Here is a 17,586-nt window from a genome sequence, read left to right as displayed (position 1 = left end):
CTCTCCTCGACTGAGGTTCGAGCCACAGAACTGCAGACACTAGCAACCGCCAGTTGTCCTCCTGGATTTGGAGTATTACTTTAGGAGGGGGTTTGGTTTTTTCAATACATACCAAAAAGACACTTACCACTCCTCAAGTGCATACAACGTAGTACACCATAAAACAAAGCGTATGACACTACTTTTTTGCAAAAGCATTCACATAAAAGGGTCTCATTGGGCATGCCAATTTGTTTACCTGTGTTTTTCATAAACAATCACGAGTTTGAAAGTCTATGAGATTAACTCGAAAAATCTCCAAAGCAATTTATGCAAATAACTTGTGTGAACACACATGCGTGTGAATTGAATGCATTGTAACAAAAGACATTAAATGAAGTCAAGTTGTGATAAATGATAAGGTAAAAATGAAGCAAATAACATTAAATAAAGTAAAGGAAAAAGTACATATTCCGTTTAAGAAGACAAAAATACTAAAAAAAAAGGGTGGACGCAGATGCATACATGTTTCTCGCTCAACTGTTTCTCTCTTTGACTCAGGTACTCCAGTGGTATGGAGAGTATGTATGAAATTTTTTGACCCCTGATTCAATGTATGAGGTTGCCATTTATTCTATTTACAAGGTAATATTCGACGGCGATTATGATCACTAGGGAATTTATTGCATTTGCTTCATGTTCATTCCTTCAGACTCCCACTAGTGCGCTTACGTGTCCTTCAAGATGCTATCTACTTGTTACCCATGTTGAGTGGTGACTGCTTTTTGACTTCTTCCACTTCTTCATGATCTTCGATGATAATTTCTCCAATGTACTGCCGACAGTGCCTATCAAAGCTCTGAGACTTATAAGATTACTAAGTCTTTTATACCATGATGTTTAGTCGACTGATCCTTTTTTGGTGGAGTGAAGGTTCCTGTTGATTGTCCTTCGTCGTTGTCCTGACGATGACTCACCATTAATGCTTTTATTAAAGACACTTCATTAATGTTTATCCAGTAAAAGTCTTTTCATTGATATTATTTGTTGACTTTCTAGTCACTGAAAATCCAAGTGTAACACATCCACAGACTGATGGTCAGACTGAGACGACTATTCAGTCTTTGGAAGATCTATGAGGGCTTGTGTTTTAAAGCAGAGAGGTGCTTGGGACGGCTTTCTTCCATTAATTAAGTTAAATTTAATAATAGTTATCATTGGAGTATTGGAATGACACCGTTTGAAGCGTTGTATGACAGGATGTGTAGGACTCCTCTTTGTTGATATGAGTCTGGAGAGAGTATTGTTCTTGGACCAGAGATTACTCAATAGACTACAGAGAAAGTAAATATGATCCTAGGGAATATGAAGGCATCTCAAAGTAGGCAAAAGAGCTATCCCGATAAGTGGAGGAAGGCTCTTGAATTTCACGAGGGCGATCTTGTGTTTCTAAGAGTCACCCCTATGACTAGTGTTGGGAGAGTTTTGAAGTCCAAGAAGCTCACCCCTAGTTTTATTGTTCCCTATTAGATTTCCCAGAGGATTAGAGTTCTTGCTTATAGGATGGCTCTGTTACCGTCTATTTCGAATTTGCATGACATTTTCCATGTGTCACAGCTTCAGAAGTATATTCCTGATCCGTCGTGTAATATCCAGATGGACGATGTCCAAGTGAGATAGAATATGACTGTGGAAGCATTGCCTATAAGGATTCTAGGATCGATAATTGAAGCAACTCAAGAGGAATGAGATTGCCTTACGAAGGTGGTCTGGAGAGGACCTGCTAAAGGAAGTCTGACTTTGTTCGTGCCAGGTAATTTTCGAGGACGAAAATTGTTTTAAGTGAGAGAGAGTTGTAACACCCTAACTTATAATTAGCACATTTTAATTGTTTTTTCATGTTATTATGGTTTATATTGAATTTGGTTGTTTTCGGGGCGTATGGGTATTTTTGTAATTTGCAAGATTATCAAGGGTCTTACATTGAGAGGTGATGAAATAATAATATTTGAATTATTACTTATTTTTTAGTAATAATATAAAATATAAGGAAATGGAGAATTTTGATTAAATAATCATTTCATTGATCAAATAAGAGAATAAGTTAATTTTGTGAATAATGGAGAGTTTGAGGTGAAAAGAGAGAAGTGGACAAATACTGTAAATTTGAGAAATAATGCCTATATATATATATATATATATATATATATATATATATATATATATATATATATATATATATATATATATATATATATATATATATATATATATATATATATATATATATATATATATATATATATATATATATATATATTCTAAAATATGGAGAGAGCTAGGTTTTTAGAAATATTTCTTGACTATTGTGAATTATGTTGATTTGTGTGTTTTTACGTGTTTGCTCTGAGATCCTAATAGGGGATTTGGGATAAATCCCCTCAGGTCTCTATAAGTTATTGTTTGATGTGATAACTTTGTATTGTCATGATCTGCTTCTTCGTTGTTTTGGTTTTTGTTGAGTTGGGATTTTTCTCCCTGGGGATTCGGACGACTCTGTTGGGTCGTTTGATTCCTCAAATGTGTGATATTGAAGACTCTGACTTGTTTTCCCTAATTTTTTCGAGTCGATTGTTTTTTTGAATTTTTTTCCAAAATCAAGAGAAACTTAATTTTAAAGTTGTTTTATGGAAATCAGTTTTTGGCTGAAACTTAAAATTGGAAAAACGTTTTTTTTTCAAAAAATCGAACTTTCAAGAAAATCAAAAAAATTGTTTGGGGGGATTCACTCGGGCCTCCGTGTGCAGGCGACAGAGCCATGCTGAGGAGTCGGAGGAGCCGCGAGGGTCGCCCCGATCGACGACGTACAAGCTGTGTCGGAAAGGCGGCGACCAACGATCACTGCGATTGTAGTCGCGCGACAGTTGTCGTGACGATAATCAGGGAGCTTCGATGGGCTCTGGCAGTGACAGAGGATGATTTGTGTGATGGCGAGTCGGTCCACATCGGGTCGATTTCGACCGCGCGATCCCGTGTTGGATATTTTGTGGCGATATGGGTGGGCACCGTTGCGTATGCGGTGGCGACTACGGAGCCACGCGACGACGGTGACGCGGTCGGCGTTCTGCCGATGGTGGCCGATTTCAGCACAATTATGACTTTTCAAGCGATTTTGTGTTTTCAAACTTTTTCAGGCATTTCGATGTTTTATGAGTGTTTGAGCATTTTCTGGAGTTTTTGGAGTTCGGGAGGCTTCGTTGGTATTTTGGAGCATCTTGTGGCATTGGAGTTCTTTTAATGACCTTAGGGTCACTTTTGAGAAAATTGAGTAAATTACTTGGCATTACCCTGTTGAGGGTCTGACACAATAATAGTAAAGATTTTTTGAGTAAATAAGAGTTTTGGAGGGGAAAAATGAGTTTTTAAGAGTTTTTGAGAAAATATGAGTTTTGAGAAATTATGAGTCTTTAAGACTTTTTGAGTTTTTAATGAGTTGAGAATATTTGGTAATAACATAACTTTACCATTTGAGATGAAATAGGTGAATTGTTTTAAAAAAATGTATTTTTTAGTATAATAATCTAGTGAGGGATTACAATGATGGTCTTTATTGGCAATTTAAGTATTGTAATCCAGAAAGGGATTACAGTGAGGCCTTATTGGCGATTTGAGTATAGTAATCCAGAGAGATATTATAGTGATGGTTTGTGAATGGAAACTTATAGGTTCAAGAGTGGAACCATTTTGAGAATGTTGAGACTCGTGTTTTGTTATGATTTTTGAGATGATGATGTTGATGTTGATGTTGTATGTTGTGTAGTTTAGGATCACATATTCATTTATTTAAGAGATAGGTAGGACTTAGGTCCAGTGATGGCCTGGTTCTGAGAAGAACTATGGCGGTTTCACATCCATAGAGGGACACGGTTTAGAGAGGAACCAGAGACATGGGAAAAATCAGTAATATACCTCTGATCCCAGTGATTTTGTTAAACATGCATTTGAGAATGAGTTGGTGGCATTAGCATTGCATTGCATTGTTTTTTATTTCATTGTGTTTTGGGTGTGATTGAGATACTATATAATTCGTTATTACTATCCTGTTTCGCTAAATTTTGTCGTTAACATTTGTTAGGTGTATTCTCACCCTCTGTTTGTTATTATGACGATTATGTTTTTTAGAAGTACACGCAATCAGGTACAAGAGTAGCCGCGTGAGTAAGAGGATGTCGTCGATTCCTCTTTAGATTTTATCACGGGGTCTTAGAGGAGTCACTCTGATATGTAGCATTAGGGATTGGATTTCATTCGTTGTTTGTGTTATGCTTTATTTATGTTGTAGTTTTTGTTGTTGAGACTTTTATGTCAAACTTGTTTGTTTTTGCTGCTTACTTTCACACGACTATTTCGTATTTGAGGTTTTTATGATTTAGTGAAGCATGCGTGACATTCTAATATGTGATTTTGAATTGAACTATTTTATTAAATGTTCATTTGGAAATTAGGGTGTTATAGGTTGTACCCGAAGAATTCATCCATGAAAGAGAATACCGAGAACTGAGTCGTGTTGTCCACCAATACGTTAATGTGAGGTAATGGAAAATCTTCTTTTGGGCTAGATTTGTTTAAGTTGAAGCTACGCAAATTATACCCGAGTGCATCGCACACTCAAAGATACAACAGAGTCACCATCGAACTTTATTTATTCCCGAAGGAAAGGGAAAACATCGATAAAACCCGAGGGAAAGAGAAATGGGTAAGGAAGTCGGTTATGCAAGAGGAAGGTATTAGCACCCCAAACATCCATGGTACTCCATGGGAACCATTTTGAATGTTCTTTGCAAGAATAAGTGTTATTATCCGAAGATTACTCACGAAAGGGAAACAGGGGTTAATAATTAGGTGTGAAAAAGGTGAGAAATAGATAATTGTGCGGAAATGAAAGGTCATAAATAGTTGTGCTTGCCAAGTATTTGGGCCCTCGTGCATATGTATCCTCATTCGTGCAATGAGGAAATCAGAGCTCCGTAGTTCGTGGAACTAGGACGGATGTGTTAGTTGTTTTTAGTGGACAATATTAACATTCACGTTCTACTATCGATTGGCTTGTATGCTCTAACATGGGAGCTTTAAGCGTATGCCTTTTTGCGGTAGAATGGATAAACTTGGATCGCACTCTAGAAGTTAGACATTGCTTGCTTGCACATGGAGGCTTAAGCGTCGTTCACGGTAGAACGGAAGTAACACACCCTTTCTGAAAAGGTTTTAAACTGAAAGTGAAGCCCAAAGGCAAAACTGAGTTTGATGAGGTGAGTTTGACTTTATTCTTAAATAAGAGTCATGATTTGAATCGTACTAAAGTCTATGAATGAAGCTGAATACAATAAGCAACTGGGTCATTCATCCTGCACCCAAAGATATTCAGAATGTGGGTAGGAATTCTCCAGTCCCATTCCTTCTCCATTTCTTAAGGGTCGTGTCGTACAATCATAATCGTAGGGTTAATTGTTTTTGAGCTTATTCACAAAATGGTTTTAGTTTTACTGGGAGAACCAAAGGATAGAAATGAAATCCTGAAAGGTGGAAGTTTGATCTTTAGTCTGATCTTCAATCTGTGCTTCAATCTGTGTAGAGAGACTTATCAATTATTTGATTTAAATTGCACTAAATCTATGAATAGAGGTGAATACAGTGAGCACTGGGTCATTCGTCCCATACCCAAAGATATTCAGAATGGGGGTAGGAATTCTCCAGTCTCATTCCTTCTCTACTACTTAAGGCTCATGACGTGCAATTTGCATCGTAATCGATGGGTGTTGAAGTTGAATTTCCTTGCAGCTTCCTATGATGAAGGGTTGTTTTTGGATGATGAAGAGGTTTGTCAATCAACTAGAATCGAGTTGGGCTAAAACCTATGAATAGAGGTGAATACAATGAGCAAACAGGTCATTTGTCCCGCACCCAAGGATATTTAGAATGGGGGTAGGAATTCTCCAGTCTCATTCCTTCTCTATTACTTAAGACTCATGGCACATAACTTGGCTCATGATTAACAAGTGTTGATTTTTGACCTTTGTAGTGCTTGAATAATAGTCTTGTCTCGTATTGTTTTGAATAACTTGAACTCTCGATCTTGATCTTTGAATCTTGATTGAACTTGGAGATCCAGTATCCAGCATCTTGATCATAAGGACTTGCTTTATCGAGTGATCAAGGGTCTTTCGATCACTTAACTAAGCTTTCGAAATTAAGCACAGTTAAAGGATTTAGTTGATCAAAGCGTACTTTGACCAACTCAACCGGTGGGAAAAAATTAGTTGAATGGAGTGAATACAGCTACCTAAAGGGTTAATATTTATTGAAATTATTTTCTCAAAGCCTAAACTATGGGAACATGCAAAAATTGGACTACTTCTAACCTAGGGGCAAAACAGTCATTTGATAATTATGGAAGATTGAATTAAAATTCTAATCATGAAAATCCTAATTAAACTCAATTAATTTTTCTCCTAAACTAGTTTATTTCTAAACTCAATTAAGTTCTAAAATATCCCAATTTCTAAAATCGTTAATATTTCTAAAAAATTTATTCAAATCTAATTTCAAATCTAAAGCAAGCATTAGCAAACCTAGCAAAATTCCTAATGTTTTTGGAGATTCCAATTAACCCCTAATTGATCTAATTAACCTAGATTCTAACAATCAAAATACCTATTTAACAAAGCAAATAAAAACAAAACAAATAAAATAGGAGGGCCTTTGCTAAACAGAGGGTGCGGGCCTAGTTTGGATGCATGCAGGAAAAAGAGAGCAAAACAGAGTCCAAAAGCATGGACTTCAGTTGCCAAAGCCCAATGCTAAACAAATTTTATCAGTCAAGGAGTGCAGCAGAAAAATTGGGATGATAGGGTGTTGCATTGGGCTTGGAATGTGACAAGCCCAAAAAAAAATAAGTCCAAAGATTGGGGACTGGTTTGGGAGAAATAAAACTAACATAAGTTTGAAAATTCATCTGCACGCTCTTTCTCCATGGCATCTAAGACTGTCGGTGCCGGAGCTCCACCGCGGGCTACCGTGTTAGAAATCGCTTCTGGCGGCGGTGGCTACCGGAAATGGACATCGGAACCACCTCCACCTTTATCTCTATCTCCTGAACAAGAATCTAAGCTCCAAAATCTCCAATTTCTAGTCTAAATTCATAACTGAAGCCAAACTCTCAAGAATCCCCAAAAAAATCGGATCTATAATACCTCTCCATGAACAAGATCCAAAGCTCCTTATGATAGGGGTTTGGAATAACATGATGCAAGATCCAGCATATCAACCAAAATGCAATGAAATGATGAAAAAATGGACCTACTTCCGAAGCTGAGATTTGCTTCGGCGAGTGTTGATCGGAGAAGATGAAGATGGAAAATCACTTGTACAAGAAGGTAAGATGTTGCTTTTATATCATTCCGATTAGCTTGATTTCCAACTCTTCTTCTTCAAAAATACCGTAGTGATGAGGTTAAGCTCACTCTTCTTGAAGCTTGAATGTGAAGCTTCAATGGAGTTTTGGAAATTGAGCTTTGAGTGTGAGAGGGAAAGGATTCAGAGAATGCAGAGGGTTGAAGATAATGAATGCAAAAAGGTTGCGAAAATGGTTGAGAGCTTCAAATGATGATGAAGATGAGAATTTATAGTGATTAGGATTGGGATTAATGTGGCTTGGAGTTAGTTATTGACAGGTTTGGAGTTAGCTTATGAGTTAGTTTGAATGAACTCAGTGAGTTTAGGTAGTTAACTCACTGAGTTGGAAATTAGTTAATTGGTTGATGGAATGTTCACATGATTATTTATGACTGGATTTTGCAGGTGAAAACTTGAATAATGACATGTGGTTTGATTGGTTTAGGTGCAAGATAGAACCAATAGACTCAATCATGACTTGGAACTGTAGGTTAGCAATTGTATGGTCATGTTGTGCAAACTGTGGTTTTGGTTATGTTGTGTTTGTGCAGGTTTAAGTGTTTACTACATTTGCTGCAGAATTATTGTGTTCACAATATGTTTTGTTGAAGTTTGATGAAGTAACAAACTTTGAAGTGTCGCCGGATGCTCACGATTTTTCCGGTGTTTATGCAGATGTGCATTTGTCATGAATTGCAAGCCTTGGCCATCTTCAATGATGAGAGTTCAAGTTTCAATCCCACAAGTCCCATCCTCACAGCAGTGCAAAATTCTTGCAAAACAAGCTGAGTCAACTCAAACAAGGAATGAGTCGACTCAAACAGAGTCTTTCCCAGGGTTGAGTCGACCTGTCCGGACCCGCAGCGAAATAACTCAAAGGAAAACTGGAAATGCATCGATGCAAGGAGTGAATGAGTCGACTCAATCAGGATTTCCCAAAATTTAGTCGACCTGTTCGGATCCGAAGGGGCAAGGTTCAAGAAAAGAAGAGACTGAATTGACGCAAGGAGTTAGTGAGTTGACTCACTCAAGTTTCCTATAATTGAGTTGACCTGTGGGTCGACCTGTTCGGACTCGAAGGTTTTGCACCGAGTCATGAGTCGACTCACATAGTAGAAACACCCAAAAATGCATTTTTGCAATGTATTACTACTTTTTTGAACCTTTTTTGTATGTAATGGATATTTTAGGGATGAAAATGAAAGGCAATGGCCAATTGAATGAAAATGAATCGACTTAATACATGAACATGACCATAAACTCAAACTCAAGATCTATAACTGACAAATAAAACAAGGAACGTGAACCTACAAACCTAAGCAATAGTGGCATGACAAGGATCAGATGAACGAATGAAGGGCGATGAAAGTCATGAGACCACGGACTTGGATTATGACTAATAGACTCAAGCATCAATGACGGAGATACAATCACGGAGATCAAATGACTGGACAAAGCTCAGGAGGTTGAGTGAAACACACATCAAGTGAAACATCACCTGAGATTAGGGTTAGGATCCAATCACAAAACTCCACCAACAATTCCTCCGACCATGAGCCCACAACTAGTGTTCATAAGCCCAGTTCATGCACGAAGGCCAAGCAACAAGATCCATCAAGACCAAGAATTAGGGTTGCAACCTACACGATGAACAATACCAAAATCTTCTATCCAAACCTACTTTGTTAACCAAAACCTTGAATCGATGATGTTTGTTAATCAATGTTAATCATGAATGAATGATGATCATGAATGAATGATGAGCATGAATGGGACATGAATGATGAGCATGAATGAGGTTAGGTCGAAAGCAAAAACGGGAGGGCAAATTTTGGGGTATGACAGCTGCCCCTATTTAATCTTCTCGGACCTGAAGGTATGAATAGCAACGACTTTCAAACATACACAATAGGAGAGGATTAAATACTAGAATAACCAAGAAATTTTCCCGCAGGGAATGAATGAAATGAGTGAGATGTAAGGTAAGGGTATTAATGGAAAGTTGTTCAATGGATAGTGTACAGGATATGAATATGATTATTCATTAGGGATCATCTGAAATGTATGAGGGGACAGTGAGTCAGTTGTACAAAGGAATGTTCGTAAAAAATGCATGAAGTATGCAATATGTAATGTATGATCGATCTCTTTTTCTCGTCTTTCTCTATATTTTCGTTCTTTTCTTTTCTTTCATTCTTTTTTTTCATTCTTTTCTTTTTCATTCTTACCTCCACTAATCAAGTTCCTGACATATAGCCAAAGATTGAAATATCCACGCAGGATTCCACGCAAGTACCCGAACAAAAAGAATAGGAACAAGATCTTTTTCCACAGGCAGAGACGTCTTGCAAAAAAGGACGGACAACTCAACCGAGAAATGACCTCCTCGTGCAACAGGTAGCAACGGCTCCTTAGCAAGAGAGACAAGAATTTCTAAACACGGTTAAGGCAAAAAGGCGGACAAACTTCTCAACGGAGAAACGACCTCTTCGTGCAACTTGTAGCAACGACTCCTTAGCAAGAGAGATGGGAATTTCTAAAGGTGGACCGACTTCTCACACAAAAGGTGATGAGAACTGCTTAACGAAAGGTTAAGAAGCAAATGGGGATGAGACAACCTTGATGGGGAAGTACTATTTTCTCGCCCAATAGGTAGCAACGACTCCTTAGCAAGGGAAAAAAAGGGGCTTCCAAATAACAGTTTAGGGAGGAAGATAATCTAACTTCTCACACGAAAGGTGATAAGAACTCCTTAACGAAAGGTTAAGAAGAAGACGGGAATGAGGTTCTCGTGCCACATGCTATGAGAGCTCCTAGACACAAGGTCTACTGGTGATCTCACACAAAAGGTAATGAGAAGTTCTCAACGAAAGGTTAAGAAGAAAAAGGGGATTTCTCATACGAAAGGTAGTGAGAAACTTCTCAATAAAAGGTTAAGAAGAAAGCTGGGGATTTCTCATACAAAAGGTAGTGAGAAACTTCTCAACAAAAGGTTAAAAAGAGAGGGATGATTGGTATCTCATACCAAAGGTAGCAACTGCTCTTTGTTAAGAGAAAATTTCCAATGCAAAAGGCAAAGGACACTTATGAAAGGTAAGCGAAAAGGGGATCGTCTCCTATGCGAAAGACATGGGAGTACTTACAAAAGGTAAGTATATTTAGGAATAGGAATCCTTGAATAAAAGGTTGAGGAGACTTATAAAAGGTAAGCAGATGGGGATAACAAACTTTATGCGAAAGGCATAAAGGGAGCTCACAAAAGGTAAGCAAAAAGGGAGTTGTCTCCTATGCAAATGGCATGGGAGTAATTACAAAAGGCAAGTAACCGTCAAAAAGGGCCCAGACATCTGCACAAGGCATAACAATCAACAAGACCCGCTAGGTACAAACCTAGGCTCAAGGGGATTTTCCAGACGAATATGGGCTTTAGCACACTCTGACAGGTGGGAAACTTTGTAAATAGGTGTGCAAACCCGACTCCGGGACTCACCAAACCTATATCAGGCGTTTAAACAAACGGGAAGCAAAGATCTAACAAAGGTACCCTTCTCGTGCGAAAGGAAACAAGGGAGAGACGTGATTTCGTGCACAAAGCAACGAAATAAACCCATAGAAGGTAAGTCATCTCAGTTATCTTCTCCTAGCGAAAGGCAAGGAGGACTAGCATGAGGCCGAAAGAGACTTACAAAAGGTAAGTGATTGACGGAAGACTCAAAAGGGTACTTGCAAAAGGCAACACAAAGAAGAAGTATTTCAGGAAAACCTACGGGGAATACCGCTCAAGAGTTTCATGATGATATTTTCACTGGGGAGGAAGAATGTCTCAACGGAGGATTCTTTTATGTTTCGAGAAAGACTTCCATGTAGCTATGCACATGTTTATTTTTCAAGACGTAATGCTCCATTTCGATGGAATATGCTATGCGCTTCACGATGCAATGATATGTAATGCAAGATTATGCAAGATACTGATGCATGGTCAGGCTTTTGGTTAGACGGTATGGTAGGACCTATCTGAGGGGTGCCAACTGGGGTTGGGCTTAGTGTTTTGGTGAGGAAGCTTCTGACTTCACAACATCACGATCGTCTTGAGGTTGTAGGGAAGATGATGAGGCTAATCCGGATCTTCTCATGCCCTACCCTGGTCCTGTACGACATTGTGTATCAACCCTCGCAGAGGACGGAAACTTCTCGAACTCTTGCTTTTGCAAATGTTTATATGACTTTAGGCGAGCCGTAAACCATAATAGGAACTAGTGGTGATCCCTTAAGTTATTTCAGAATTGAAGTAAATTCACGTTTTTTCTTTCAAATGTTTTTATTGTTATCCCCAAAATTTCTAATGCATTGTTTATAAAAAATAAGATCACATTTCACAAACAACAATGGAGATAAAAAAGAATGAAGAACACTTTTTACTGATGGAAATTTTCCCATGATAGGGTAATTACACCTGGAAGCAATTCCTAAAAGAGGTAATTGCGAAAAAGAAGAAAAGTATATAACAACAATGGAAAAACTAGGATTCCCATTGAGTTTCGGTTCTGCTATAACCCTTATATCTTCGATCCTCCTTGTACTCTGCCTTAGAAGAGGGTGACTAGATCGATCTCTCCCTTCTGAAGTTTCCACAAGTGTAATGGTATTCACAGATCTTCGATAGATCGCAATCTTTGCCTTTTAAATCTCCAACTTTTGCCTAGGTCGCCCTTTCGGGCTTTCAGCCTACCGAGATACCCTTTTTTGCCTAGGCCGCCCTTTTGAGTTTTCAGCCTACCGGGATACCCTTTTTTGCCTAAGTCGCCCTTTCGGGTTTTCGACTTAGCGAGTTACATTCTTTTGATTTTATCCCTAATTTTTGCATGAGCTCTTCTTTTTGTTGCTCATCCGGATTGCCCATTTTTGCCTAAGTCGCCCTTTCGGGTTTTCGACTTAGCGGGTCTATTTTAGGAAAAGTATTTTTTGACTGCGTCTGAGTTTACGGGTGATGCCAAGTCTTCAGATCCATAGTTTAGAGAATCAAGGCTCCTTCAGAGAAAACCTTCCTCACAATGTATAGTCCTTCGTAGTTAGGGGGTCCATTTTCCCCTGGGATATGTGTGAATTGGCAGGATCTTCTTCAGTACCAGATCTCCTGCTTGAAGACTTCAAGGACACACTCTCTTGTCAAATGCCCTCTTCAACCTCTTTTGATACATCTGGCCGTGACACAGAGTGGTCATGCACTTTTCTTCTATAAGGTTAAGTTAATCTAGTCTTGTTTGAACCCATTCAGCCTCGTCGAACTCGAAATCTTTCAAAACTCTTACAGACGGAATCTCCACCTCAATAGGAAGTACTGCCTCCATGCCATACACCAGGGAAAACTGAGTTGCCCCAGTCGAAGTTCGCGCTGTGGTACGATAACCGTGCAAAGAAAAAGGTAGCATTTCATGCCAATCTTTGTAGGTCTTCACCATCTTCTGAATGATCTTCTTTATATTCTTGTTTGCAGCCTTGACGACGCCATTCATCTTCGGACGATATGACGAGGAATTATGATGTTCTATTTTGAAATCTTTGCACAGTTCCTTCATTATATTGTTATTGAGATTCAAGCCATTATCAATAATGATTTTGTTGGGGATCCCATAACGACAAATGATGTCTCTCTTCAAAAAGTGGGCAACCACCTGTTTTGTTACATTAGCGTACGACGTTGCCTCTACCCACTTGGTGAAGTAGTCTATGGAGACCAAAATAAACCGATGTCCATTCGAAGCGGTGAGTTCAATACGTTCGATCACATCAATGCCCCATATTACAAAGGGCCATGGAGATGAGATAACGTTCAGTGGTACCAGAGGTACATATATTCTGTCAGCGTAGATCTGACACTTGTGACAAGTCTGCACATGAAGAAAATAGTCCACTTCTATGGTCAACCAATAATATCCTGCTCTGAGAATCTTTTTAGACATAGCATGTCCTCCCGCATGTGTTCCAAAGGAACCTTCATGCACGTCTGTTATAATCCGCTTTTCTTCGTGTCTATCCATTCATCTGAGCAAGACCGAATCATAACTCCGCTTATACAACACTCCCCCACTTATGAAGAAATGAGAAGCTAGCTTCCTCAAAGCTTTATTATCTGTAATAAATGTGTTCTATGGGTACACCTGCTTCTCAACATACCTCTTGATGTCATAGAACCAAGGTTTTCCATCTGACTCCTCTTCATCTGCCAGACAATAGGCGGGTTCATCTAGGAGCTCAACGTTGATGAATGGAGCCTAATTCTTCCACTATATTTTGAGCATGGATGACAAAGTAGCAAGAGCATCGGCCAACTGTCTCTCATCCCTCGGAATATGATGAAAAGTGATTTCATCAAAGTAGGGAATCAACTTCATGACATGTTCTCTATAAGGAATTAGCTTGTGGTCACGGGTCTCCCAGTCTCCTCGTACCTAGCTGATAACAAGAGTCGAGTCTCCATAAACTTCAAGTATTTTGACCCTTAACTCGATTATTGCTTCGATATTGAAGATACATGCCTCATATTTTTCCATGTTGTTGGTGTAGTCAAAGCATAATCTCGCGGTAAATGGAAGATGAAATCCTATTGGAGAAGTGATCGCTGCACCTACCCCATGGCCATGAGCATTGGAGACACCGTCGAACACGAGCATCCATCACGATCCTGGTTCGAGGCTTTCCTCAGGGCCTGGAATATTGCATTCTCTGATGAACAAGATATCTTCGTCGGGGAAGTCAAATTTCATGGGTTGATAGTCTTCCACAGGTTTATGCACCAAATAGTCAGAGAGTACACTACCCTTGATAGCTTTCTGCATGACATACTGGATATCATATTCTGTTAAGATCATCTACCAACGGGCAACCCTTCCTGTGAGAGCAGGCTTTTCAAATATGTACTTGATGGGATCCATCTTAGAGATCAATAATTTCGTATGCGTCAACATGTATTGTCTTAAGCGTTTGGCGACCCAAGCAAGTACACAACATGTTTTCTCCGATAGCGTATACCTCTTCTTGTAATTTGTGAACTTCTTGCTCAAGTAATAGATGATGTGTTCTTTTCTACCCGTTTCGTCATGTTGCCCAATAACACAACCCATGGATTCATCAAGAATGGTCATGTACATAATAAGAGGTTTGTCTAGCACTGGAGGTATTAAGATTGGAGGTTCTTGCAAATATTCTTTTATTCTTTCAAATGAGTCCTGGCAATTGTCATTCCATTCAACGATTTGATCTTTGCGGAGTAATTTGAAGATGGGCTCACACGTAGCCGTGAGGTGCAAGATGAATCTAGCTATGTAGTTCAACCTTCCCAAAAAACCATGAACCTCTTTCTCTGTCTTTGGAGCTGGCACAATGTTTGCAACCCACTGGGGATAGTTAGATACTACTAAGAAACCGGTGTCAAACTGTTTCTGAACCTCTTCCTTTAACTTGATAGCCATATCAGGTCGAATTCTTATCAGTTTCTGCTTCACAGGAGGACATTCATCTTTGAGCGGAAAGCGGTGCACTACAATATCTGTATCCAACCCAGACATATCTTGGTATGACCACACGAACACATTTGTATAAAAAAAATTCAGTTCTATAATGTATCTCTAAGATTTTGATGATAACAAAGGATGAGACAAAAAATGGTACCCTAACGAAATATTTCTAAGTGTGCAGGACTCTAATCAATTAGTCAGATAGATAATCATCAGATACAGAACCAAGCGCTAAGATACCACTCAGAAGATACACAACCATAAGCTCGGACTCTGATCAAACGCAAGCGCAAGCTAAACTGAAGAAGTCAGACACGTTGAAGTGAAAGAATGACTCTAGAATCTGAAGACGTACGCTATGACATAGTCAAAGTAAAAAGAAACTCTGATGACAGTCAACAACAAGCATCCTCTGGAGTTGCAAATCAAGACTCTGACGTTAGGATCCTCTGATCCAAAAAGCTTAAACTTGAAGAAACTCGCTTATGGAAGGAAACTATTTTTAGAAGGATTTTATGATGCTCCAAATGTTGCTTTGGAATGAACTCGAATATTAATGACTTTAATCATCCTTCAATGCTCAATATTCTGACATTAACATCACTCAACGGTCTGCTCACTACTCCTATATAAAGGACGGAACGCCACCCAAAGAAAAACGTGAAACACACGAGAATACAATACTTCCGCCATTCATTATTCTTTCTCACAAGATGCTGCTCTAACGTGGGAATATTTCTTGCTCTTATCTTGTGTAATATTTGCTTATTGTTAGAAGCATTATTCATTACTGTAATCATACTATTGCTAAGATAATTCCTCAAGTGACTTGTGAAGTCTGAAAACGTAAGAGGGCTAAGGGATCATTATTCTCTTAGACAGTTGTTTATGTAATCTTTCAAGATTAGTGGATTAAGTACTTTTTGAAGGCGAAATCACCTTGGCCGGGTGGACCGGAGTAGCTTTGAATTTCAAGCGAACCAGTATAAAAATCTATGTTGAATTCTTTTGTTTCTATGTGTATCTTATTTCGAAAAAGTTTTTATTCTTCTAAAACAATTCAACCCACCCTTTCTTGTTTTTCTCTACCTTCAATTGGTATCAGAGCTTCGACTCTATTATTGAGTTTCTAATCAAACACTTAATAGTGTAGAGAGATCCAGCGTGAGAAAAACAGTATGGCCAACACCAATGAAAGAGATAGTTACAATGCTAAACCTCCAATCTTTGATGGAGAGAAATTTGATTACTGGAAAGATAGAATTGAAAGTTTCTTTCCGGGCTATGATGCTGATCTGTGGGATATAGTTACTATTAGCTACATACCTCCTGTATCTAATGTTGGCGTTTCCATTACCAGAAGCAAGATGACAGATGATCAGAAGCGCGACTTCAAAAACCATCACAAAGCCAGAATAATACTGCTGAATGTCATTTCCTACAATGAATATGAAAAGATCACCAACAGGAAAACAACTAAAGAAATACTTGACTCCCTCAAGATGACTCACGAAGGAAATTCTCAAGTCAAAGAGACAAAGGCCTTGACTCTAATTCATAAGTATGAAGCCTTCAAGATGGAGGACGATGAAGCCATAGACGTAATGTTTTCTAGATTTCAAACTTTAATTGCAGGTCTCAAGGTTATGGACAAAGGCTACACAACTGCAGATCATGTCAAAAAGATAGTCAGAAGCTTGCCAAAGAAGTGGAGACCCATGATCACAACATTAAAATTGTCAAAGGATCTGAACAATATCAGCCTTGAAGAACTCGTTAGTTCACTCAGAAGTCACGAGATAGAACTTGAGGAAGATGAGCCTCATAAGAAGCTCAAATCTGTAGCACTAAAGTCCAGATCTGAAAGACGCAAACCAGAAAGAAACAAAGCCTTCCAAGCTGAAGAGGAAGATAATTACGACTCTGAAAAGGAAGACTCCGACGATGAAGAAGAGTTATCCCTTTTGACCAGAAGAGTAAAACAACTAGGGGAAAAAGGAATAATAACTTCAGAAGACCAAGACCCAAGGGAGATTGCTCAGAATCAACTTGCAGAGGTAAATCTAACAAATAAATAACATGCTATGAATGTAAGGAAACAGGTCATTACAGAAATGAATGTCCAAAGTGTAAGACCGAATTTTTAACCCTAAGATCCCTCATGTAATTCCATCATAAGCATTAGCATTGGGATCACACCTTGGCATCCTCCTTACCCCTTTTCATTGGGTTTGTTTTGGGAGAGATCACCAAGCACTTTGTGATTATATCATACTTGTATTTTATCATTTCACTAACCAAAATACCAAAAATATGTCTTTGCATTTGTCTAACTCTTCTATAGGAAAGGACATGATTCCATTGATTCATCAAGTTCACATCTAGGGTTTGAGACCCTCATGAACAAAGAGCACAACCAAGAATTGATTCAATAATGGTAATGAACATCATATATAAGTCCCAATGATCTCTACATGTTATATTGATCAAGTTTTCTTCAAGAGTTTGAGGGGGATTTGCCTTGGAAACCCTAGTTTGACTGGGTATCTTGAGTAACTTCTCCAACAAGCTATCTCACAAATTGATCAAATTTCTCAAGGGAAACTTAAAATATCATCATCTTATGCATATATGATCTACC

This window comes from Lathyrus oleraceus, chromosome 1 (assembly GCF_024323335.1).
Source record: "Lathyrus oleraceus cultivar Zhongwan6 chromosome 1, CAAS_Psat_ZW6_1.0, whole genome shotgun sequence".
Classification (NCBI taxonomy): domain Eukaryota; kingdom Viridiplantae; phylum Streptophyta; class Magnoliopsida; order Fabales; family Fabaceae; genus Lathyrus; species Lathyrus oleraceus.
This window is presented reverse-complemented; position numbering follows the sequence as displayed.